Here is a 22,705-nt window from a genome sequence, read left to right as displayed (position 1 = left end):
TTGCACAGTGCATTGTTTCACATTCTTGTCTTTGTTTTACCTGTGCTCTCAATGTTGTTGAATAATACATGCTTATTCCTGGGAAAGGAGGCATCCAAGGAAAAACCTAACACATCATTGTGAAAGAGCACCGACGTAGTCGGCAGGATTTGAACCTGTGCGGGGACACCTCAATGGATTTCGAGTCCATCGCCTTAACCACTCGGCCACGACTACTCACAATGGTTGGTTGCCACTTGAGCTGAGGTTCTCACTCTCACAGCAGTCTTTTTCTTTCCCTCAGTTCACTCTGCTCCACTGCCTTCCCATCTTTGCCTATCCGTTCTACTGCAAAAAACACACTCGGTCCATACCTGCATACTGACGTGACTCAAAGGCACTATTATAAAGTTCATGTTCCTGGCCAGAGAAAAGCAAAAAGGAGGTTGTAAAAGAATGCAGTTATGACACTTTAGGAAAATAATGACACTGTTAACCGCTACAATAAGGTTACTTCCTTCATGCATCTGATACCTCAGATGGAACTTACTGGCGAGATGATAACTGAAGTTCTTTCCCAATCTCCTTGGCTATTACTCGACATGTGTCTTCTCGACAGCTAGGGTGCACAAATGGCAGGAGTGCCAGACAGGTAGTCTCATGCCTTCTCCGGCCACTCTTTTGATCCCATTCCCTGCCCAGTGTTTCGCCTTCCTTAGCTCTATTGAGACTGATAGCTATATTCGGCCTGCTTGTGCAGATGCCATTTAATATGAAGTATAAAATATCCCCAAAGGTGAAGTAGCACGTAGTCGGCAGGATTTGAACCTACGCGGGGAGACCCCAATGGATTTCAAGTCCATCGCCTTAACCACTCGGCCACGAAGACTTGCTTAAAGCTATGGTCCATTTTCAACGTAGCTCGTTTCTATTTCTGCTGGCGGTCTAGCCTCTGGACAGAAGCAGTCCTTTTCTAGAGAGGAAGGCCACAATGGCAAAAGTTTGAGCCCTCCCAGGCCGCTGACCCTATTAGTCCTGCTTTTGGAGCCCGCATTTATGCCAGAAGGTATTTCAAAGAATTATGGGAAAATACTGTTCACAAAAGGGACAGCGTAGTTGGTAGGATTCGAACCTGCACGGGGATAACCCAATGGATTTCTAGTCCATCGCCTTAACCACTCGGCCACAACTACCCACACAAGTGAATCTCAACAGGGCACTTTACCTCCATCCGTAGTCTTTTTTCTTTCCGTTCACTGGACCATTTTCCCTGCTCTCCTATACATCATTCCTATTCCACAGAAGACTTTCTAAAGCGTCTCAAGCTAAAAGCAGGCATGCATGTGAAATTAGCACTCCTTGTATGTTCATGTTTTGAGACGGGGGAAAGAAATCAGGCCGGAAGAGGTGGTAGCTTTAACGTCAGGGAGATGGCAGCCACGATAGGCACCATTGCAAAACTTCTGTCTTGGAGGCCATGAATGGACTCCACAGAGAGACGGGTTGGTCTTTACAGGTATGAAAAGAAGTGCCTCGTCCAATCTAGGGCCTGAGGCTAGGCATTTCCTGAGCTGAATTCTCCTTGGAGGAGAGTGGGCGCGTTCAGTTTCTCTGCAGACTAGTGCCTGACAGGTGAGGGAGGGGAGCAGGATGCTTTTGGCCTGGGTTCATATCTTTCTTCTGTGGCTTTAATGGTCTTTGCTTCATATTCTGTTTTACTGACTGCTTTGCATAGAGGCTGCTCCCTTGTTCTCCCACGCAGGAGGCCCTGAAGAGGAATCCCAAAAATGTCATTTGACGTAGTCGGCAGGATTTGAACATACTCGTGGAGACGCCAAATTATATCTAGTCCATCGCCTTAACCACTTGGTAAAGACTACTTGGCTCTGCAAGCGGTGCCCCTTTCAACATAGCCCTTCATGTCTTCACAGGCAACCTCACTGGCTCCAGTCATTCCGCTCTGCTCCTTCCTCTTCCTCAGCAATCCTTTGCACTGGCAAGGTGCTTCTCAAAAAACAAATATAGGCACTCCTGCCAATCCACAAGTATTCCGAAGGCTTTGCTGAGGCCCTCTGCAGCCCTTCTTCTTTACAGCACATCAACTGCTGACCTTTGTTTGCCCTAAGGCTTCTGCTTCCATATTGGAGTCATCCCAGGCTTTGGTGATCCCAGCCGTCAGCCCAGCACCTCAGTTGAGCCTTTGAAAGGCTGTCAGGCCCTGCTCCTCTTTCTGTCTTGATATTCTAGCCACATTACTTAATAGGTGAGCGGAGGCGGGCCCAAGAGAGGGTAGTCTCTATGCAAATGAAGTGCTTGGGCATACCTGGGAGTGTCCTTCTGCAAGCCATTCAGCCTCCTGGCTGGTGGCAGGTTTGTTGAGGAGAGCAAGGCCGTGTTGGGCCAGTCCCAAAGCAAAGGCGAGCTCCTTCAGCAGGAGTCCATTTATGCGAGGGACCCTAAGTTACTCAGGCATATATAATAATCACCTTTAGCACTTATAGAGAGGTTTTGGCCGATCGTGGCCAAAGGGGCGGTGGGGTCAGAAGGCTCAGGGTAAGGGCCTCAGTAGCCTCACCTCTCTTGTTGCCCTAGGTTGCACTGTGGTCTGGGACCTGGCCAAACGCCAATCCTTTTTAACCACACCTGCAGCTCTGCCTAGGCGGAGAAGCAACAGCAGAGAGCTTCCTTCCTGCCCCTTTCTGTGCTTCCCACCAACCTCCTAAATTGACCCCTGTAGAGGAGCTAGCTGCCTTGTCCTTCCCAACAACAATTTATCCAGGCACCCACCCCAGACAGCAGGCTCGAAAAGCACAGGCAAGGGTTCTCTGCAGCTCCTCAAAATAGACAGATACAATGTCTGAGAAGCAGTAGACCTGGGCAGCGTACTCCTTGAGAGTTTTCATGCTGGCATTGCACAGTGCATTGTTTCACATTCTTGTCTTTGTTTTACCTGTGCTCTCAACGTTGTTGAATAATACATGCTTATTCCTGGGAAAGGAGGCATCCAAGGAAAAACCTAACACATCATTGTGAAAGAGCACCGACGTAGTCAGCAGGATTAGAACCTGTGCGGGGACACCTCAATGGATTTAGAGTCCATCACCTTAACCACTCGGCCACAGCTACTCACGAGGGTTGGCTGCCACTTGAGCTGAGGTTCTCACTCTCACAGCAGTCTTTTTCTTTCCCTCAGTTCACTCTCCTCCACTGCCTTCCCATCTTTGCCTATCCATTCTACTGCAAAAAACACACTCGGTCCATACCTGCATACTGACGTGACTCAAAGGCACTATTATAAAGTTCATGTTCCTGGCCAGAGAAAAGCAAAAAGGAGGTTGTAAAAGAATGCAGTTATGACACTTTAGGAAAATAATGACACTGTTAGATGCCACAATAAGGCTACTTCCTTCATGCATCTGATACCTCAGATGGAACTTACTGGCGAGATGATAAATGAAGTTCTTTCCCAATCTCCTTGGCTATTACTCGACATGTGTCTTCTCGACAGCTGGGGTGCACAAGTGGCAGGAGTGCCAGACAGGTAGTCTCATGCCTTCTCCGGCCACTCTTTTGACCCCATTCCCTGCCCAGTGTTTCGCCTTCCTTAGCTCTATTGAGACTGATAGCTATATTCGGCCTGCTTGTGCAGATGCCATTTAATATGAAGTATAAAATATCACCAAAGGTGAAGTAGCACGTAGTCGGCAGGATTTGAACCTACGCGGGGAGACCCCAATGGATTTCAAGTCCATCGCCTTAACCACTCAGCCACGACTACTTGCTTAAAGATATGGTCCATTTTCAACGTAGCTCGTTTCTATTTCTGCTGGCGGTCTAGCCTCTGAACAGAAGCAGTCCTTTTCTAGAGAGGAAGGCCACAATGGCAAAAGTTTGAGCCCTCCCAGGCCGCTGACCCTATTAGTCCTGCTTTTGGAGCCCGCATTTATGCCAGAAGGTATTTCAAAGAATTATGGGAAAATACTGTTCACAAAAGGGACAGCGTAGTTGGCAGGATTCGAACCTGCGCGGGGATACCCCAATGGATTTCTAGTCCATCGCCTTAACCACTCGGCCACAACTACCCACACGAGTGAATCTCAACAGGGCACTTTACCTCCATCCGTAGTCTTTTTTCTTTCCGTTCACTGGACCATTTTCCCTGCTCTCCTATACATCATTCCTATTCCACAGAAGACTTTCTAAAGCGTCTCAAGCTAAAAGCAGGCATGCATGTGAAATTAGCACTCCTTGTATGTTCATGTTTTGAGACGGGGGAAAAAAATCAGGCCGGAAGAGGTGGTAGCTTTAACGTCAGGGAGATGGCAGCCACGATAGGCACCATTGCAAAACTTCTGTCTTGGAGGCCATGAATGGACTCCACAGAGAGACGGGTTGGTCTTTACAGGTATGAAAAGAAGTGCCTCGTCCAATCTAGGGCCTGAGGCTAGGCGTTTCCTGAGCTGAATTCTCCTTGGAGGAGAGTGGGCGCGTTCAGTTTCTCTGCAGACTAGTGCCTGACAGGTGAGGGAGGGGGAGCAGGATGCATTTGGCCTGGGTTCATATCTTTCTTCTGTGGCTTTAATGGTCTTTGCTTCATATTCTGTTTTACTGACTGCTTTGCATAGAGGCTGCTCCCTTGTTCTCCCACGCAGGAGGCCCTGAAGAGGAATCCCAAAAATGTCATCTGAAGTAGTCGGCAGGATTTGAACATACTCGTGGAGACGCTAAATGATATCTAGTCCATCACCTTAACCACTTGGTAACGACTAATTGGCTCTGCAAGCGGTGCCCCTTTCAACATAGCCCTTCATGTCTTCACAGGCAACCTCACTGGCTCCAGTCATTCCGCTCTGCTCCTTCCTCTTCCTCAGCAATCCTTTGCACTGGCAAGGTGCTTTTCAAAAAACAAATATAGGCACTCCTGCCAATCCACAAGTATTCCGAAGGCTTTGCTGAGGCCCTCTGCAGCCCTTCTTCTTTACAGCACATCAACTGCTGACCTTTGTTTGCCCTAAGGCTTCTGCTTCCATATTGGAGTCATCCCAGGCTTTGGTGATCCCAGCCGTCAGCCCAGCACCTCAGTTGAGCCTTTGAAAGGCTGTCAGGCCCTGCTCCTCTTTCTGTCTTGATATTCTAGCCACATTACTTAATAGGTGAGTGGAGGCGGGCCCAAGAGAGGGTAGTCTCTATGCAAATGAAGTGCTTGGGCATACCTGGGAGTGTCCTTCTGCAAGCCATTCAGCCTCCTGGCTGGTGGCAGGTTTGTTGAGGAGAGCAAGGCCGTGTTGGGCCAGTCCCAAAGCAAAGGCGAGCTCCTTCAGCAGGAGTCCAGTTATGCGAGGGACCCTAAGTTACTCAGGCCTATATAATAATCACCTTTAGCCCTTATAGAGAGGTTTTGGCCGATCGTGGCCAAAGGGGCGGTGGGGTCAGAAGGCTCAGGGTAAGGGCCGCAGTAGCCTCACCTCTCTTGTTGCTCTAGGTTGCACTGTGGTCTGGGACCTGGCCAAACGCCAATCCTTTTTAACCACACCTGCAGCTCTGCCTAGGCCGAGAAGCAACAGCAGAGAGCTTCCTTCCTGCCCCTTTCTGTGCTTCCCACCAACCTCCTAAATTGACCCCTGTAGAGGAGCTAGCTGCCTTGTCCTTCCCAACAACAATTTATCCAGGCACCCACCCCAGACAGCAGGCTCGAAAAGCACAGGCAACGGTTCTCTGCAGCTCCCCAAAATAGACAGATACAGGGGCATATTTATACTCCGTTTGCGCCGAATTTACGTCGTTTTTTTCGACGCAAATTAGGCGCAAAACTAACGCCATATTTATACTTTGGCGTTAGACGCGTCTAGCGCCAAAGTATGAGGAAAGAGCGTCATTTTTTTGCGTGAACGCTTTCCTTGCGTTAATGAGATGCAAGGCAGGCGTTCCCGTCTAAAAAAATGACTGCGACGCAAATGCGTCGTATTTATACTCCCGAGCAAAAATCACGCCCGGGAGTAGGCGGGGCAAAAAACCCTGCATTTGCGCCGGATTTTAGCGCCTAGGTTAGGGCAGGCGTTAAGGGACCTGTGGGCTCAAAATGAGCCCACAGCTGCCCTCCCATGCCCCCAGGGACCCCCCCCTGCCACCCTTGCCCACCCCAGGAGGAAACCCAAGGATGGAGGGACCCATCCCAGGGAACTTAAGGTAAGTTCAGGTAAGTATAATTTTTTAATTTTTTTATATTTTTTTTTGGCATAGGGGGGCCTGATTTGTGCCCCCCTACATGCCTCAATGCCCAATGACCATGCCCAGGGGACATAAGTCCCCTGGGCATGGCCATTGGGCAAGGGGGCATGACTCCTGTCTTTACTAAGACAGGAGTCATGTAAATGGCGTCTGGGCGTCGTTAAAAATGGCGCAAATCGGTTGGAGGCGATTTTTTGGCGTCAACCTGACTTGCACCATTTTAAGACGCCCTAACGCCATTTTCCCCAACGCCGGCGCTGCCTGTTGTACGTGGTTTTTTCCACGCACACCAGGCAGCGCCGGTCTGTTAGCGCCGGCTAACGCCATTCAATAAATACGGCGCCCGCATGGCGCTTCAGAATGGCGTTAGCCGGCGCAAAACCTTTTGACGCTAAACTGCGTTAGCGCAGTTTAGCGTCAAAAAGTATAAATACGGGCCACAGTGTCTGAGAAGCAGTAGGCCTGGACAGCGTACTCCTTGAGAGTTTTCATGCTGGCATTGCACAGTGCATTGTTTTTACATTCTTGTCTTTGTTTTACCTGTGCTCTCAACATTGTTGAATAATACATGCTTATTCCTGGGAAAGGAGGCATCCAATGAAAAACCTAACACATCATTGTGAAAGAGCATCGAAGTAGTCCGCAGGATTTGAACCTGTGCAGGGACAACTCAATGGATTTAAAGTTCATCGCCTTAACCACTCGGCCACGACTGCTCACGAGGGTTGGCTGCCACTTGAGCTGAGGTTGTCACTCTCACAGCAGTCTTTTTCTTTCCCTCAGTTCACTCTGCTCCACTGCCTTCCCATCTTTGCCTATCCGTTCTACTGCAAAAAACACACTCGGTCCATACCTGCATACTGACGTGACTCAAAGGCACTATTATAAAGTTCATGTTCCTGGCCAGAGAAAAGCAAAAAGGAGGTTGTAAAAGAATGCAGTTATTACACTTTAGGAAAATAATGACACTGTTAGACGCCACAATAAGGCTACTTCCTTCATGCATCTGATACCTCAGATGGAACTTACTGGCGAGATGATAACTGAAGTTCTTTCCCAATCTCCTTGGCTATTACTCGACATGTGTCTTCTCGACAGCTGGGGTGCACAAGTGGCAGGAGTGCCAGACAGGTAGTCTCATGCCTTCTCCGGCCACTCTTTTGATCCCATTCCCTGCCCAGTGTTTTGCCTTCCTTAGCTCTATTGAGACTGATAGCTATATTCGGCCTGCTTGTGCAGATGCCATTTAATATGAAGAATAAAATATCACCAAAGGTGAAGTAGCACGTAGATGGCAGGATTTGAACCTACGCGGGGAGAGCCCAATGGATTTCAAGTCCATCGCCTTAACCACTCAGCCACAACTACTTGCTTAAAGCTATGGTCCATTTTCAACGTAGCTCGTTTCTATTTCTGCTGGTGGTCTAGCCTCTGGACAGAAGCAGTCCTTTTCTAGAGAGGAAGGCCACAATGGCAAAAGTTTGAGCCCTCCCAGGCCGCTGACCCTATTAGTCCTGCTTTTGGAGCCCGCATTTATGCCAGAAGGTATTTCAAAGAATTATGGGAAAATACAGTTCACAAAAGGGACAGCATAGTTGGCAGGATTCGAACCTGCATGGGACTACCCCAATGGATTTCTAGTCCATCGCCTTAACCACTCGGCCACAACTACCCACACAAGTAAATCTCAACAGGGCACCTTACCTCCATACGTGGTCTTTTTTCTTTCCGTTCACTGGACCATTTTCCCTGCTCTCCTATACATCATTCCTATTCCACAGAAGACTTTCTAAAGCGTCTCAAGCTAAAAGCAGGCATGCATGTGAAATTAGCACACCTTGTATGTTCATGTTTTGAGACGGGGGAAAAAAATCAGGCCGGAAGAGGTGGTAGCTTTAACGTCAGGGAGATGGCAGCCACGATAGGCACCATTGCAAAACTTCTGTCTTGGAGGCCATGAATGGACTCCACAGAGAGACAGGTTGGTCTTTACAGGTATGAAAAGAAGTGCCTCGTCCAATCTAGGGCCTGAGGCTAGGCGTTTCCTGAGCTGAATTCTCCTTGGAGGAGAGTGGGCGCGTTCAGTTTCTCTGCAGACTAGTGCCTGACAGGTGAGGGAGGGGGAGCAGGATGCATTTGGCCTGGGTTCATATCTTTCTTCTGTGGCTTTAATGGTCTTTGCTTCATATTCTGTTTTACTGACTGCTTTGCATAGAGGCTGCTCCCTTGTTCTCCCACGCAGGAGGCCCTGAAGAGGAATCCCAAAAATGTCATCTGACGTAGTCGGCAGGATTTGAACATACTCGTGGAGACGCCAAATGATATCTAGTCCATCGCCTTAACCACTTGGTAACGACTACTTGGCTCTGCAAGCGGTGCCCCTTTCAACATAGCCCTTCATCTCTTCACAGGCAACCTCACTGGCTCCAGTCATTCCGCTCTGCTCCTTCCTCTTCCTCAGCAATCCTTTGCACTGGCAAGGTGCTTCTCAAAAAACAAATATAGGCACTCCTGCCAATCCACAAGTATTCCGAAGGCTTTGCTGAGGCCCTCTGCAGCCCTTCTTCTTTACAGCACATCAACTGCTGACCTTTGTTTGCCCTAAGGCTTCTGCTTCCATATTGGAGTCATCCCAGGCTTTGGTGATCCCAGCCGTCAGCCCAGCACCTCAGTTGAGCCTTTGAAAGGCTGTCAGGCCCTGCTCCTCTTTCTGTCTTGATATTCTAGCCACATTACTTAATAGGTGAGTGGAGGCGGGCCCAAGAGAGGGTAGTCTCTATGCAAATGAAGTGCTTGGGCATACCTGGGAGTGTCCTTCTGCAAGCCATTCAGCCTCCTGGCTGGCGGCAGGTTCGTTGAGGAGAGCAAGGCCGTGTTGGGCCAGTCCCAAAGCAAAGGCGAGCTCCTTCAGCAGGAGTCCATTTATGCGAGGGACCCTAAGTTACTCAGGCATATATAATAATCACCTTTAGCCCTTATAGAGAGGTTTTGGCCGATCGTGGCCAAAGGGGCGGTGGGGTCAGAAGGCTCAGGGTAAGGGCCTCAGTAGCCTCACCTCTCTTGTTGCCCTAGGTTGCACTGTGGTCTGGGACCTGGCCAAACGCCAATCCTTTTTAACCACACCTGCAGCTCTGCCGAGGCCGAGAAGCAACAGCAGAGAGCTTCCTTCCTGCCCCTTTCTGTGCTTCCCACCAACCTCCTAAATTGACCCCTGTAGAGGAGCTAGCTGCCTTTTCCTTCCCAACAACAATTTATCCAGGCACCCACCCCAGACAGCAGGGTCAAAATGCACAGGCAAGGGTTCTCTGCAGCTCCCCAAAATAGACAGATACAGTGTCTGAGAAGCAGTAGGCCTGGGCACCGTACTCCTTGAGAGTTTTCATGCTGGCATTGCACAGTTTCACATTCTTGGGAGGCATCCAAGGAAAAACCTAACACATCATTGGGAAAGAGCACCGACGTAGTCGGCAGGATTTGAACCTGTGCGGGGACACCTCAATGGATTTCAAGTCCATCGCCTTAACCACTCGGCCACGACTACTCACAAGGGTTGGCTGCCACTTGAGCTGAGGTTCTCATTCTCACAGCAGTCTTTTTCTTTCCCTCAGTTCACTCTGCTCCACTGCCTTCCCATCTTTGCCTATCCGTTCTACTGCGAAAAACACACTCGGTCCATACCTGCATACTGACGTGACTCAAAGGCACTATTATAAAGTTCATGTTCCTGGCCAGAGAAAAGCAAAATGGAGGTTGTAAAAGAATGCAGTTATGACACTTTAGGAAAATAATGACACTGTTAGACGCCACAATAATGCTACTTCCTTCATGCATCTGATACCTCAGATGGAAGTTACTGGCGAGATGATATCTGAAGTTCTTTCCCAATCTCCTTGGCTATTACTCGACATGTGTCTTCTCGACAGCTGGGGTGCACAAGTGGCAGGAGTGCCAGACAGGTAGTCTCATGCCTTCTCCGGCCACTCTTTTGATCCCATTCCCTGCCCAGTGTTTCGCCTTCCTTAGCTCTATTGAGACTGATAGCTATATTCGGCCTGCTTGTGCAGATGCCATTTAATATGAAGTATAAAATATCACCAAAGGTGAAGTAGCACGTAGTCAGCAGGATTTGAACCTACGCGGAGAGACCCCAATGGATTTCAAGTCCATCACCTTAACCACTCGGCCACGACTATTTGCTTAAAGCTATGGTCCATTTTCAACGTAGCTCGTTTCTATTTCTGCTGGTGGTCTAGCCTCTGGACAGAAGCAGTCCTTTTCTAGAGAGGAAGGCCACAATGGCAAAAGTTTGAGCCCTCCCAGGTCGCAGACCCTATTAGTCCTGCTTTTGGAGCCCGCATTTATGCCAGAAGGTATTTCAAAGAATTATGGGAAAATACTGTTCACAAAAGGGACAGCGTAGTTGGCAGGATTCGAACCTGCGCGGGGATAACCCAATGGATTTCTAGTCCATCGCCTTAACCACTCGGCCACAACTACCCACACAAGTGAATCTCAACAGGGCACTTTACCTACATCCGTAGTCTTTTTTCTTTCCGTTCACTGGACCATTTTCCCTGCTCTCCTATACATCATTCCTATTCCACAGAAGACTTTCTAAAGCATCTCAAGCTAAAAGCAGGCATGCATATGAAATTAGCACTCCTTGTATGTTCATGTTTTGAGACGGGGGAAAAAAATCAGGCCGGAAGAGGTGGTAGCTTTAACGTCAGGGAGATGGCAGCCACGATAGGCACCATTGCAAAACTTCTGTCTTGGAGGCCATGAATGGACTCCACAGAGAGACGGGTTGGTCTTTATAGGTATGAAAAGAAGTGCCTCGTCCAATCTAGGGCCTGAGGCTAGGTGTTTCCTGAGCTGAATTCTCCTTGGAGGAGAAAGGGAGCGTTCAGTTTCTCCGCAGACTAGTGCCTGACAGGTGAGGGAGGGGGAGCAGGATGCATTTGGCCTGGGTTCATATCTTTCTTCTGTGGCTTTAATGGTCTTTGCTTCATATTCTGTTTTACTGACTGCTTTGCATAGAGGCTGCTCCCTTGTTCTCCCACGCAGGAGGCCCTGAAGTGGAATCCCAAAAATGTCATCTGACGTAGTCGGCAGGATTTGAACATACTCGTGGAGACGCCAAATGATATCTAGTGCATCACCTTAACCACTTGGTAACGACTACTTGGCTTTGCAAGCGGTGCCCCTGTCAACATAGCCCTTCATGTCTTCACAGGCAACCTCACTGGCTCCAGTCATTCCGCTCTGCTCCTTCCTCTTCCTCAGAAATCCTTTGCACTGGCAAGGTGCTTCTCAAAAAACAAATATAGGCACTCCTGCCAATCCACAAGTATTCCGAAGGCTTTGCTGAGGCCCTCTGCAGCCCTTCTTCTTTACAGCACATCAACTGCTGACCTTTGTTGGCCCTAAGGCTTCTGCTTCCATATTGGAGTCATCCCAGGCTTTGGTGATCCCAGCCGTCAGCCCAGCACCTCAGTTGAGCCTTTGAAAGGCTGTCAGGCCCTGCTCCTCTTTCTGTCTTGATATTCTAGCCACATTACTTAATAGGTGAGTGGAGGCGGGCCCAAGAGAGGGTAGTCTCTATACAAATGAAGTGCTTGGGCATACCTGGGAGTGTCCTTCTGCAAGCCATTCAGCCTCCTGGCTGGTAGCAGGTTTGTTGAGGAGAGCAAGGCCGTGTTGGGACAGTCCCAAAGCAAAGGCGAGCTCTTTCAGCAGGAGTCCATTTATGCGAGGGACCCTAAGTTACTCAGGCATATATAATAATCACCTTTAGCCCTTATAGAGAGGTTTTGGCCGATCGTGGCCAAAGGGGCGGTGGGGTCAGAAGGCTCAGGGTAAGGGCCTCAGTAGCCTCTCCTCTCTTGTTGCCCTAGGTTGCACTGTGGTCTGGGACCTGGCCAAACGCCAATCCTTTTTAACCACACCTGCAGCTCTGCCTAGGCCGAGAAGCAACAGCAGAGAGCTTCCTTCCTGCCCCTTTCTGTGCTTCCCACCAACCTCCTAAATTGACCCCTGTAGAGGAGCTAGCTGCCTTGTCCTTCCCAACAACAATTTATCCAGGCACCCACCCCAGACAGCAGGCTCGAAAAGCACAGGCAAGGGTTCTCTGCAGCTCCCCAAAATAGACAGATGCAGTGTCTGAGAAGCAGTAGGCCTGGGCAGCGTACTCCTTGAGAGTTTTCATGCTGGCATTGCACAGTGCATTGTTTCACATTCTTGTCTTTGTTTTACCTGTGCTCTCAACGTTGTTGAATAATACATGCTTATTCCTGGGAAAGGAGGCATCCAAGGAAAAACCTAACACATCATTGTGAAAGTGCACCGACGTAGTCGGCAGGATTTGACCCTGTGCGGGGACACCTCAATGGATTTCGAGTCTATCGCCTTAACCACTCGGCCACAACTACTCACGAGGGTTGGCTGCCACTTGAGCTGAGGTTCTCACTCTCACAGCAGTCTTTATCTTTCCCTCAGTTCACTCTGCTCCACTGCCTTCCCATCTTTGCCTATCCGTTCTACTGCAAAAAACACACTCGGTCCATACCTGCATACTGACGTGACTCAAAGGCACTATTATAAAGTTCATGTTCCTGGCCAGAGAAAAGCAAAAAGGAGGTTGTAAAAGAATGCAGTTATGACACTTTAGGAAAATAATGACACTGTTAGACGCCACAATAAGGCTACTTCCTTCATGCATCTGATACCTCAGATGGAACTTACTGGCGAGATGATAACTGAAGTTCTTTCCCAATCTCCTTGGCTATTACTCGACATGTGTCTTCTCGACAGCTGGGGTGCACAAGTGGCAGGAGTGCCAGACAGGTAGTCTCATGCCTTCTCCGGCCACTCTTTTGATCCCATTCCCTGCCCAGTGTTTCGCCTTCCTTAGCTCTATTGAGACTGATAGCTATATTCGGCCTGCTTGTGCAGATGCCATTTAATATGAAGTATAAAATATCACCAAAGGTGAAGTAGCACGTAGATGGCAGGATTTGAACCTACACGGGGAGAGCCCAATGGATTTCAAGTCCATCGCCTTAACCACTCAGCCACAACTACTTGCTTAAAGCTATGGTCCATTTTCAACGTAGCTCGTTTCTATTTCTGCTGGTGGTCTAGCCTCTGGACAGAAGCAGTCCTTTTCTAGAGAGGAAGGCCACAATGGCAAAAGTTTGAGCCCTCCCAGGCCGCTGACCCTATTAGTCCTGCTTTTGGAGCCCGCATTTATGCCAGAAGGTATTTCAAAGAATTATGGGAAAATACTGTTCACAAAAGGGACAGCATAGTTGGCAGGATTCGAACCTGCATGGGACTACCCCAATGGATTTCTAGTCCATCGCCTTAACCACTCGGCCACAACTACCCACACAAGTAAATCTCAACAGGGCACCTTACCTCCATACGTGGTCTTTTTTCTTTCCGTTCACTGGACCATTTTCCCTGCTCTCCTATACATCATTCCTATTCCACAGAAGACTTTCTAAAGCGTCTCAAGCTAAAAGCAGGCATGCATGTGAAATTAGCACACCTTGTATGTTCATGTTTTGAGACGGGGGAAAAAAATCAGGCCGGAAGAGGTGGTAGCTTTAACGTCAGGGAGATGGCAGCCACGATAGGCACCATTGCAAAACTTCTGTCTTGGAGGCCATGAATGGACTCCACAGAGAGACAGGTTGGTCTTTACAGGTATGAAAAGAAGTGCCTCGTCCAATCTAGGGCCTGAGGCTATGCGTTTCCTGAGCTGAATTCTCCTTGGAGGAGAGTGGGCGCGTTCAGTTTCTCTGCAGACTAGTGCCTGACAGGTGAGGGAGGGGGAGCAGGATGCATTTGGCCTGGGTTCATATCTTTCTTCTGTGGCTTTAATGGTCTTTGCTTCATATTCTGTTTTACTGACTGCTTTGCATAGAGGCTGCTCCCTTGTTCTCCCACGCAGGAGGCCCTGAAGAGGAATCCCAAAAATGTCATCTGACGTAGTCGGCAGGATTTGAACATACTCGTGGAGACGCCAAATGATATCTAGTCCATCGCCTTAACCACTTGGTAACGACTACTTGGCTCTGCAAGCGGTGCCCCTTTCAACATAGCCCTTCATGTCTTCACAGGCAACCTCACTGGCTCCAGTCATTCCGCTCTGCTCCTTCCTCTTCCTCAGCAATCCTTTGCACTGGCAAGGTGCTTCTCAAAAAACAAATATAGGCACTCCTGCCAATCCACAAGTATTCCGAAGGCTTTGCTGAGGCCCTCTGCAGCCCTTCTTCTTTACAGCACATCAACTGCTGACCTTTGTTTGCCCTAAGGCTTCTGCTTCCATATTGGAGTCATCCCAGGCTTTGGTGATCCCAGCCGTCAGCCCAGCACCTCAGTTGAGCCTTTGAAAGGCTGTCAGGCCCTGCTCCTCTTTCTGTCTTGATATTCTAGCCACATTACTTAATAGGTGAGTGGAGGCGGGCCAAAGAGAGGGTAGTCTCTATGCAAATGAAGTGCTTGGGCATACCTGGGAGTGTCCTTCTGCAAGCCATTCAGCCTCCTGGCTGGCGGCAGGTTCGTTGAGGAGAGCAAGGCCGTGTTGGGCCAGTCCCAAAGCAAAGGCGAGCTCCTTCAGCAGGAGTCCATTTATGCGAGGGACCCTAAGTTACTCAGGCATATATAATAATCACCTTTAGCCCTTATAGAGAGGTTTTGGCCGATCGTGGCCAAAGGGGGGGTGGGGTCAGAAGGCTCAGGGTAAGGGCCTCAGTAGCCTCACCTCTCTTGTTGCCCTAGGTTGCACTGTGGTCTGGGACCTGGCCAAACGCCAATCCTTTTTAACCACACCTGCAGCTCTGCCGAGGCCGAGAAGCAACAGCAGAGAGCTTCCTTCCTGCCCCTTTCTGTGCTTCCCACCAACCTCCTAAATTGACCCCTGTAGAGGAGCTAGCTGCCTTTTCCTTCCCAACAACAATTTATCCAGGCACCCACCCCAGACAGCAGGGTCGAAAAGCACAGGCAAGGGTTCTCTGCAGCTCCCCAAAATAGACAGATACAGTGTCTGAGAAGCAGTAGGCCTGGGCAGCGTACTCCTTGAGAGTTTTCATACTGGCATTGCACAGTTTCCCATTCTTGGGAGGCATCCAAGGAAAAACCTAACACATCATTGTGAAAGAGCACCGACGTAGTCGGCAGGATTTGAACCTGTGCGGGGACACCTCAATGGATTTCAAGTCCATCGCCTTAACCACTCGGCCACGACTACTCACAAGGGTTGGCTGCCACTTGAGCTGAGGTTCTCATTCTCACAGCAGTCTTTTTCTTTCCCTCAGTTCACTCTGCTCCACTGCCTTCCCATCTTTGCCTATCCGTTCTACTGCAAAAAACACACTCGGTCCATACCTGCATACTGACGTGACTCAAAGGCACTATTATAAAGTTCATGTTCCTGGCCAGAGAAAAGCAAAATGGAGGTTGTAAAAGAATGCAGTTATGACACTTTAGGAAAATAATGACACTGTTAGACGCCACAATAATGCTACTTCCTTCATGCATCTGATACCTCAGATGGAAGTTACTGGCGAGATGATATCTGAAGTTCTTTCCCAATCTCCTTGGCTATTACTCGACATGTGTCTTCTCGACAGCTGGGGTGCACAAGTGGCAGGAGTGCTAGACAGGTAGTCTCATGCCTTCTCCGGCCACTCTTTTGATCCCATTCCCTGCCCAGTGTTTCGCCTTCCTTAGCTCTATTGAGACTGATAGCTATATTCGGCCTGCTTGTGCAGATGCCATTTAATATGAAGTCTAAAATATCACCAAAGGTGAAGTAGCACGCAGTCGGCAGGATTTGAACCTACGCGGGGAGACCCCAATGGATTTCAAATCCATCACCTTAACCACTCGGCCACGACTACTCGCTTAAAGCTATGGTCCATTTTCAACGTAGCTCGTTTCTGTTTCTGCTGGTGGTCTAGCCTCTGGACAGAAGCAGTCCTTTTCTATAGAGGAAGGCCACAATGGCAAACGTTTGAGCCCTCCCAGGCCGCTGACCCTATTAGTCCTGCTTTTGGAGCCCGCATTTATGCCAGAAGGTATTTCAAAGAGTTATGGGAAAATACTGTTCACAAATGGACAGCGTAGTTGGCAGGATTCGAACCTGCGCGGGGATACCCAAATGGATTTCTAGTCCATCACCTTAACCACTCGGCCACAACTACCCACACAAGTGAATCTCAACAGGGCACTTTACCTCCATCCGTAGTCTTTTTTCTTTCCGTTCACTGGACCATTTTCCCTGCTCTCCTATACATCATTCCTATTCCACAGAAGACTTTCTAAAGCGTCTCAAGCTAAAAGCAGGCATGCATGTGAAATTAGCACTCCTTGTATGTTCATGTTTTGAGACGGGGGAAAAAAATCAGGCCGGAAGAGGTGGTAGCTTTAACGTCAGGGAGATGGCAGCCACGATAGGCACCATGGCAAAACTTCTGTCTTGGAGGCCATGAATGGACTCCACAGAGAGACGGTTTGGTCTTTACAGGTATGAAAAGAAGTGCCTCGTCCAATCTAGGGCCTGAGGCTAGGCGTTTCCTGAGCTGAATTCTCCTTGGAGGAGAGTGGGCGCGTTCAGTTTCTCTGCAGACTAGTGCCTGACAGGTGAGGGAGGGGGAGCAGGATGCATTTGGCCTGGGTTCATATCTTTCTTCTGTGGCTTTAATGGTCTTTGCTTCATATTCTGTTTTACTGACTGCTTTGCATAGAGGCTGCTCCCTTGTTCTCCCACGCAGGAGGCCCTGAAGAGGAATCCCAAAAATGTCATCTGACGTAGTCGGCAGGATTTGAACATACTCGTGGAGACGCCAAATGATATCTAGTCCATCGCCTTAACCACTTGGTAACGACTACTTGGCTCCGCAAGCGGTGACCCTTTCAACATAGCCCTTCATGTCTTCACAGGCAACCTCACTGGCTCCAGTCATTCCGCTCTGCTCCTTCCTCTTCCTCATCAATCCTTTGCACTGGCAAGGTGCTTCTCAAAAAACAAATATAGGCACTCCTGCCAATCCACAAGTATTCCGAAGGCTTTGCTGAGGCCCTCTGCAGCCCTTCTTCTTTACAGCACATCAACTGCTGACCTTTGTTTGCCCTAAGGCTTCTGCTTCCATATTGGAGTCATCCCAGGCTTTGGTGATCCCAGCCGTCAGCCCAGCACCTCAGTTGAGCCTTTGAAAGGCTGTCAGGCCCTGCTCCTCTTTCTGTCTTGATATTCTAGCCACATTACTTAATAGGTGAGTGGAGGCGGGCCCAAGAGAGGGTAGTCTCTATGCAAATGAAGTGCTTGGGCATACCTGGGAGTGTCCTTCTGCAAGCCATTCAGCCTCCTGGCTGGTGGCAGGTTTGTTGAGGAGAGCAAGGCCGTGTTGGGCCAGTCCCAAAGCAAAGGCGAGCTCCTTCAGCAGGAGTCCATTTATGCAAGGGACCCTAAGTTACTCAGCATATATAATAATCACCTTTAGCCCTTATAGAGAGGTTTTGGCCGATCGTGGCCAAAGGGGCGGTGGGGTCAGAAGGCTCAGGGTAAGGGCCTCAGTAGCCTCACCTCTCTTGTTGCCCTAGGTTGCACTGTGGTCTGGGACCTGTCCAAACGCCAATCCTTTTTAACCACACCTGCAGCTCTGCCTAGGCCGAGAAGCAACAGCAGAGAGCTTCCTTCTCTTCCAGGGGATCCTCATCAATAGTCATAAACATTGAATATTCCCGCCCTTGTGCGGGGACCCCGGAGCATATATCAAATATACACATATCATACATGTGTAAAAAATAATCATGCAGGCTATCATGTTAAAAACAGGCTAAAAATGCTTTATTTCTATGAAGTTTTTTTTTATATATATATTTTTTTTATATTAAATACTACAATAGAGCATAAATATGTACCCAAGCTCCTAAAACTAGGCTTAGTGAAGTGAGCAGTAGCAAACTCTAGATAAAAAATAGAAAAAACTGCATTGAAAAACACAGAAGCATTCTTAGCCAATAGGCTGCATGCAGGTTAACACAGGAGAACCATAAAAACTTTGGCACCGTGCCTTTAAGACCCTGAGCACCTCCAGTATCCCACCATGCCTCAGGGGTGAAGGAAAGGTGACAGTTGGTTCACAGTTAGGTCAGTTCTTTTTTCCGGCTTCTTCTGAGAGGATCCTGGAGCATTAAGCTCTCAGTTTTTCTGAGTTTTTCTCAGAAAAATTCTTTAAAAAAGCGTTTTTTCACTTTTCACTCGACAAATAATATCTTTGTCTGAGCTAGGAAGGTTTTTTCTGACAGAAAAATGCCTTCTCTTTTTGTCAAATGCCCTGCATGTGGGAAGAAGAAGGCCCAGTCAGATCCCCACTCTCTGTGCATAGTGTGCCTGCCTCAGAGTCACTGCCCTGACACTTGTAAGTACTGCAAGAACATGTCTAGGAGGACTCTGAAAGACAGAGAGAAGATCGGCTTCATGGGCTTCAGGAGAGGAAAAGAACATCGTCTTCCTCACTTCCCAGACAGCCAGAAGGCCATTCTCAGGAGAGAATGGCCCGGTCGACGTCGACAGGTAGGAAAGTGCCTGTTTGTTCACCGTCGACGTCGTCGCTACCACCGTCTCACCGGCATAGATTGCCGTCGACAGCGACACATCCGACGTCGAAGGAAACGGCTTTGAGGGAACATCAGAGCAGGGGCAGGTCTCCGTCGACGGCAACCCGCCGATCGACGTCGACCCATCGCCGGCGTGCCCGGTCGCCGCCAAAGGCTGTGCGCCCCCCGACGTCAGGACACACGACGTCGAGATCACCACGACGGCACGAGGAACATCCGCCGTCGACCTCCCATCGCTCCACGTCGAGGCACACGACGGAGAGCAGGTCGAGGTCCAAGGAGCGTCGTTCGACGTCAAGGCACTCGACGTCGAGGCACTCAACGTCGAGGCAGGACCAACCGGCTGGGCGCCCTTCGACGTCGAAACAACCATCTACGTCGACGCAGGTTTTGCCTGTCCCACAGGGAGCAGAACATCGCCCCACGCCAGACAAGGCGCCATCTCCAGTGGTCTCCATACCGAGCGACTCTTCTCGGTCAAGAGCGGCATCATCTGGGCATGTCTCGCCCATCAATCTATCTCCGAGATGGCTGGAGAGCCTCAACAGACCAGCGGCCTCCCCAGATTCGCAGTATTCGCGAATGTATTCACCTACTGCCTCCCTGCCAAGAACGCCATCACCGACAGCCAGGGCAGAACGGGCTCGTTCAGCTCCTCGCCAACCGACCGCGAGGCCTAGACGCTCTGCTACAGCGTCTCGTAGCAGATCTCGCTCTCAACGGAGATCCAGGGCGCGGTCAAGGAGAAGATCACCCTCTTGGTCTTCATCAGGTTCTTCTGTCGGGCGTTACTCACCTACCCTTACAGATTCACCACCTGCTAGAGTCTCACCGGTGGATGATATTACCACATTCAACGAGGTATTGTTAAGAGGAGCGCAGAAACTCAACATAGAGGTTCCAGAACCATCTACCTCCTCATCGATCATCTTTGAGACTCTACAACAGAGATCAGCGTCGAAAAAGTTGCTGCCTCTAGTGCCTGGCTTGCTGCAGCCAACCATGGACACTTTTCTGGCCCCAGCATCGCTTAAGTCTGCCCCGGCTAGGATTCTTAAGAAATACAAGGCTCCAGAACAAGACCCTTTATTCCTTAGAAAGGATCCGCCACCGGACTCGGTGATCATAGCTGCCGCCCGTAAGACCCACTCGGTGGCATCTTCATCCACGGTACCCCCGGATAAAGAGAGCAGGCATCTAGACTCTCTAGGGAGGAAGATATGCGGGACGGCGGCTTCAGCAATGAAGGTCTCCAGTGCGTCTGCGCTCCTGGGCAGGTACGATCGTTCTCTGTGTGATTCCCTCAGTAGATTTACAGAAAAATTGCCCAGAGAAGACAGACAAGATTTCCAGGAGATACTACAAGAAGGATGCCTGGTATCCAACCAGGTTATCAGCGCGGCAGCGGATGGGGCGGATTTGGCTGCTCATGGGTACGCACATGGTATCTGTGCGAGGAGATCTTCCTGGCTGAGGCTCACTGGCTTGAAACAGGAAGCACAACAACGCATCCTGAACCTCCCATTTGCCGGGAACTCTCTATTCGGTGCCCATGCAGACGAAGAGATGGCCCGCATGAAGACAGAGGTGGATACCTTGAAGGCGGTGGGCCTCGAAAGAAAGAAAGATTTCAGGAGGAGGTACAGGCCGTATGATAGGCGCCCTTTCCAGCAGAGGGTTCAGACCCCTCATTGGGCGCAAAGGTCACAGCAGCGACAGGGACGACCTCTTTTTCAACGAAGAAACACAAGGGAGCGAGGGTCAAGCAGACCTCAACAATCCACTCCAAAAGCACCCACAAAGCAATGAAATCTCGCTTCCCTCGACACTGTACACCACTCCGGTGGGGGGAAGTATTACGGCTTATCTTCACAAGTGGCACTCTATCACAAAAGACAAATGGGTGCTCAATATTGTCGCACATGGCTATTCTCTTCTTTTCAAACAGTCTCCACCACACTTGCCACCAACCAAAGACAATCCATCTCATCTCCGCATGCTACGCAAGGAGGCTCTCGCCCTCCTAAGAAAGAATGCCATAGAAAAGGTTGCACCTGCACGAAGAGGACAGGGGGTCTACTCCCGTTACTTTCTAGTGGCAAAGAAGGGTCGAGAGGGCGTTTTCAGGCCAATCCTGGATCTACGGCTGCTGAACAAATACATAAGGAAGCAGAAGTTCAGAATGCTAGCGCTCCACCAGATTTTCCCTCAACTGCATCAGGGAGACTGGATGTGCTCCATCGACCTGCAGGATGCGTATTTTCACATCCCAATAGCTCCAAAACATCGAAAATTCCTGCGCTTCCGAGTAGCGTTACAGCATTACCAGTTCAGGGTTCTACCCTTTGGCCTGAAATCTGCCCCAAGAGTTTTCTCGAAATGTATGGCAGTGGTGGCGGCACATCTCCGAAGACAAAGGATATACATATATCCATACCTAGACGACTGGCTACTAAAGGCTTCTTCTCCGGAGCAGGCGAGAAACCATCGGGACATTGTACTAGGAGTTTGCGAAGCTCTAGGTCTTCAGGTCAATTACCAGAAGTCAACCTTGACTCCAACGCAGAATCTTCACTACCTAGGAGCTATCATAAGCACAGAACTACAAAAAGTGTATCCTTCGGAGGAACGACTATCCTCAATAAACAAGAAGTGCCAGGACCTGTTGAGAGCCAGCGCACCTACGGCACGTCAGGTGACATCACTACTGGGCTCTATGGCATTGTGCATTTTTATTGTCCCAAATGCCAGACTCCACATGAGACCCCTCCAAGAGGCATTGGAGACCAACTGGAGCCAGAGAACAGGTCGCTGGGAGGACACGGTGCGGCTACCGGAGGTAGCACTTCAGTCATTGAGATGGTGGATGCACAGACCTCACCTGTCAGTGGGTGCTCCGTTTCACCAGGTGCTTCCATCCGACACCCTAGTAACGGATGCATCTCTTCAGGGATGGGGGGCTCATCTGGGTCCTTTTCAAGCACAGGGTCTGTGGTCAGACAAGGAAAAGCAGTACCACATCAATCTGCTAGAACTCAGAGCGGTCCATCTCGCTCTCAAGTCCTTCATACCGCTAATTCAGGGGAAAACTCTCTTGATACAGACGGACAATACAACCACGATGTATTACTTGAACAAACAGGGGGGAACGAGGTCCCTACCCCTATCGCGAGAGTCCCAAGCGATATGGCATTGGCTCCTGGCCAGAGGAATGTCAATTACAGCAGTTCACCTGCCAGGTCAGCAGAACGTGGAAGCAGACTTTCTAAGCAGACACCTGGAGGACGTTCACGATTGGGTCCTGCACGGCGAAGTCGCAGAATACATCTTCGCGCAATGGGGTCGGCCTCAACTGGACCTCTTCGCAGACGAAGTAAACAAGAAATGCCCAGACTTCGCATCCAGGTTCTACCGTCCGGTATCTCGAGGGAATGCCCTGTTGATCGACTGGTCAGGGACATTTCTTTACGCTTTTCCGCCGATTCCCCTCATTCCGGCAGTGATCAGCAAACTTTACAGATCCAGGACCAGAATGATTCTTATAGCGCCGCAATGGCCCCGACAGTTCTGGTACACGGATCTCCTCAACCTGTCGGAAGAACCTCACAGGAGGCTGCCGTGCAGACCGGATCTTCTGAGCAGAATGGAGGGCAGGATTCTACATCCCAACCTACCCTCTCTGAGCTTAACAGCATGGCTCCTGAATTCCTGCAGTATGGGCACCTAGGACTCTCGCAGGAGTGCATGAGCATCTTGAAAGAGTCCAAACGACCTTCCACGCGGCGTTCCTACGCTTTTAAGTGGAAGAGATTCTACATCTGGTGCTGTCAGCAAGGTCATAATCCCATACGGGCGCAGGAGGATGTCA

The 22,705-nt window shown here is 49.7% G+C and overlaps 15 non-coding genes across 15 annotated transcripts; all 15 read right to left on the bottom strand.

Annotated features, from left to right (window-relative positions):
- Nucleotides 1-134: 134 nt before the first annotated feature.
- TRNAS-CGA (transfer RNA serine (anticodon CGA)) lies at nucleotides 135-216 on the bottom strand. The gene has a single exon. It is a non-coding gene; the product is annotated as a tRNA-Ser (tRNA).
- Nucleotides 217-786: 570 nt separating this feature from the next.
- Nucleotides 787-868, bottom strand: TRNAS-UGA (transfer RNA serine (anticodon UGA)). The gene has a single exon. It is a non-coding gene; the product is annotated as a tRNA-Ser (tRNA).
- Nucleotides 869-1,090: 222 nt separating this feature from the next.
- On the bottom strand, nucleotides 1,091-1,172 carry TRNAS-AGA (transfer RNA serine (anticodon AGA)). The gene has a single exon. It is a non-coding gene; the product is annotated as a tRNA-Ser (tRNA).
- Nucleotides 1,173-3,675: 2,503 nt separating this feature from the next.
- TRNAS-UGA (transfer RNA serine (anticodon UGA)) lies at nucleotides 3,676-3,757 on the bottom strand. Its single transcript has one exon. It is a non-coding gene; the product is annotated as a tRNA-Ser (tRNA).
- Nucleotides 3,758-3,979: 222 nt separating this feature from the next.
- Nucleotides 3,980-4,061, bottom strand: TRNAS-AGA (transfer RNA serine (anticodon AGA)). The gene has a single exon. It is a non-coding gene; the product is annotated as a tRNA-Ser (tRNA).
- Nucleotides 4,062-7,493: 3,432 nt separating this feature from the next.
- On the bottom strand, nucleotides 7,494-7,575 carry TRNAS-UGA (transfer RNA serine (anticodon UGA)). Its single transcript has one exon. It is a non-coding gene; the product is annotated as a tRNA-Ser (tRNA).
- Nucleotides 7,576-7,797: 222 nt separating this feature from the next.
- On the bottom strand, nucleotides 7,798-7,879 carry TRNAS-AGA (transfer RNA serine (anticodon AGA)). Its single transcript has one exon. It is a non-coding gene; the product is annotated as a tRNA-Ser (tRNA).
- Nucleotides 7,880-9,666: 1,787 nt separating this feature from the next.
- On the bottom strand, nucleotides 9,667-9,748 carry TRNAS-UGA (transfer RNA serine (anticodon UGA)). The gene has a single exon. It is a non-coding gene; the product is annotated as a tRNA-Ser (tRNA).
- Nucleotides 9,749-10,318: 570 nt separating this feature from the next.
- TRNAS-UGA (transfer RNA serine (anticodon UGA)) lies at nucleotides 10,319-10,400 on the bottom strand. The gene has a single exon. It is a non-coding gene; the product is annotated as a tRNA-Ser (tRNA).
- A 222-nt stretch (nucleotides 10,401-10,622) lies between these two features.
- TRNAS-AGA (transfer RNA serine (anticodon AGA)) lies at nucleotides 10,623-10,704 on the bottom strand. Its single transcript has one exon. It is a non-coding gene; the product is annotated as a tRNA-Ser (tRNA).
- A 2,504-nt stretch (nucleotides 10,705-13,208) lies between these two features.
- On the bottom strand, nucleotides 13,209-13,290 carry TRNAS-UGA (transfer RNA serine (anticodon UGA)). The gene has a single exon. It is a non-coding gene; the product is annotated as a tRNA-Ser (tRNA).
- A 222-nt stretch (nucleotides 13,291-13,512) lies between these two features.
- On the bottom strand, nucleotides 13,513-13,594 carry TRNAS-AGA (transfer RNA serine (anticodon AGA)). Its single transcript has one exon. It is a non-coding gene; the product is annotated as a tRNA-Ser (tRNA).
- A 1,787-nt stretch (nucleotides 13,595-15,381) lies between these two features.
- Nucleotides 15,382-15,463, bottom strand: TRNAS-UGA (transfer RNA serine (anticodon UGA)). Its single transcript has one exon. It is a non-coding gene; the product is annotated as a tRNA-Ser (tRNA).
- A 570-nt stretch (nucleotides 15,464-16,033) lies between these two features.
- On the bottom strand, nucleotides 16,034-16,115 carry TRNAS-UGA (transfer RNA serine (anticodon UGA)). Its single transcript has one exon. It is a non-coding gene; the product is annotated as a tRNA-Ser (tRNA).
- Nucleotides 16,116-16,336: 221 nt separating this feature from the next.
- On the bottom strand, nucleotides 16,337-16,418 carry TRNAS-AGA (transfer RNA serine (anticodon AGA)). The gene has a single exon. It is a non-coding gene; the product is annotated as a tRNA-Ser (tRNA).
- Nucleotides 16,419-22,705: the final 6,287 nt, after the last annotated feature.

Source organism: Pleurodeles waltl, chromosome 7, assembly GCF_031143425.1.
Source record: "Pleurodeles waltl isolate 20211129_DDA chromosome 7, aPleWal1.hap1.20221129, whole genome shotgun sequence".
In the NCBI taxonomy this organism is placed as follows: Eukaryota; Metazoa; Chordata; class Amphibia; order Caudata; family Salamandridae; genus Pleurodeles; species Pleurodeles waltl.
Note: the sequence above shows the minus strand (reverse complement) of the source record. Positions and strands in the feature narration are given on the sequence as shown.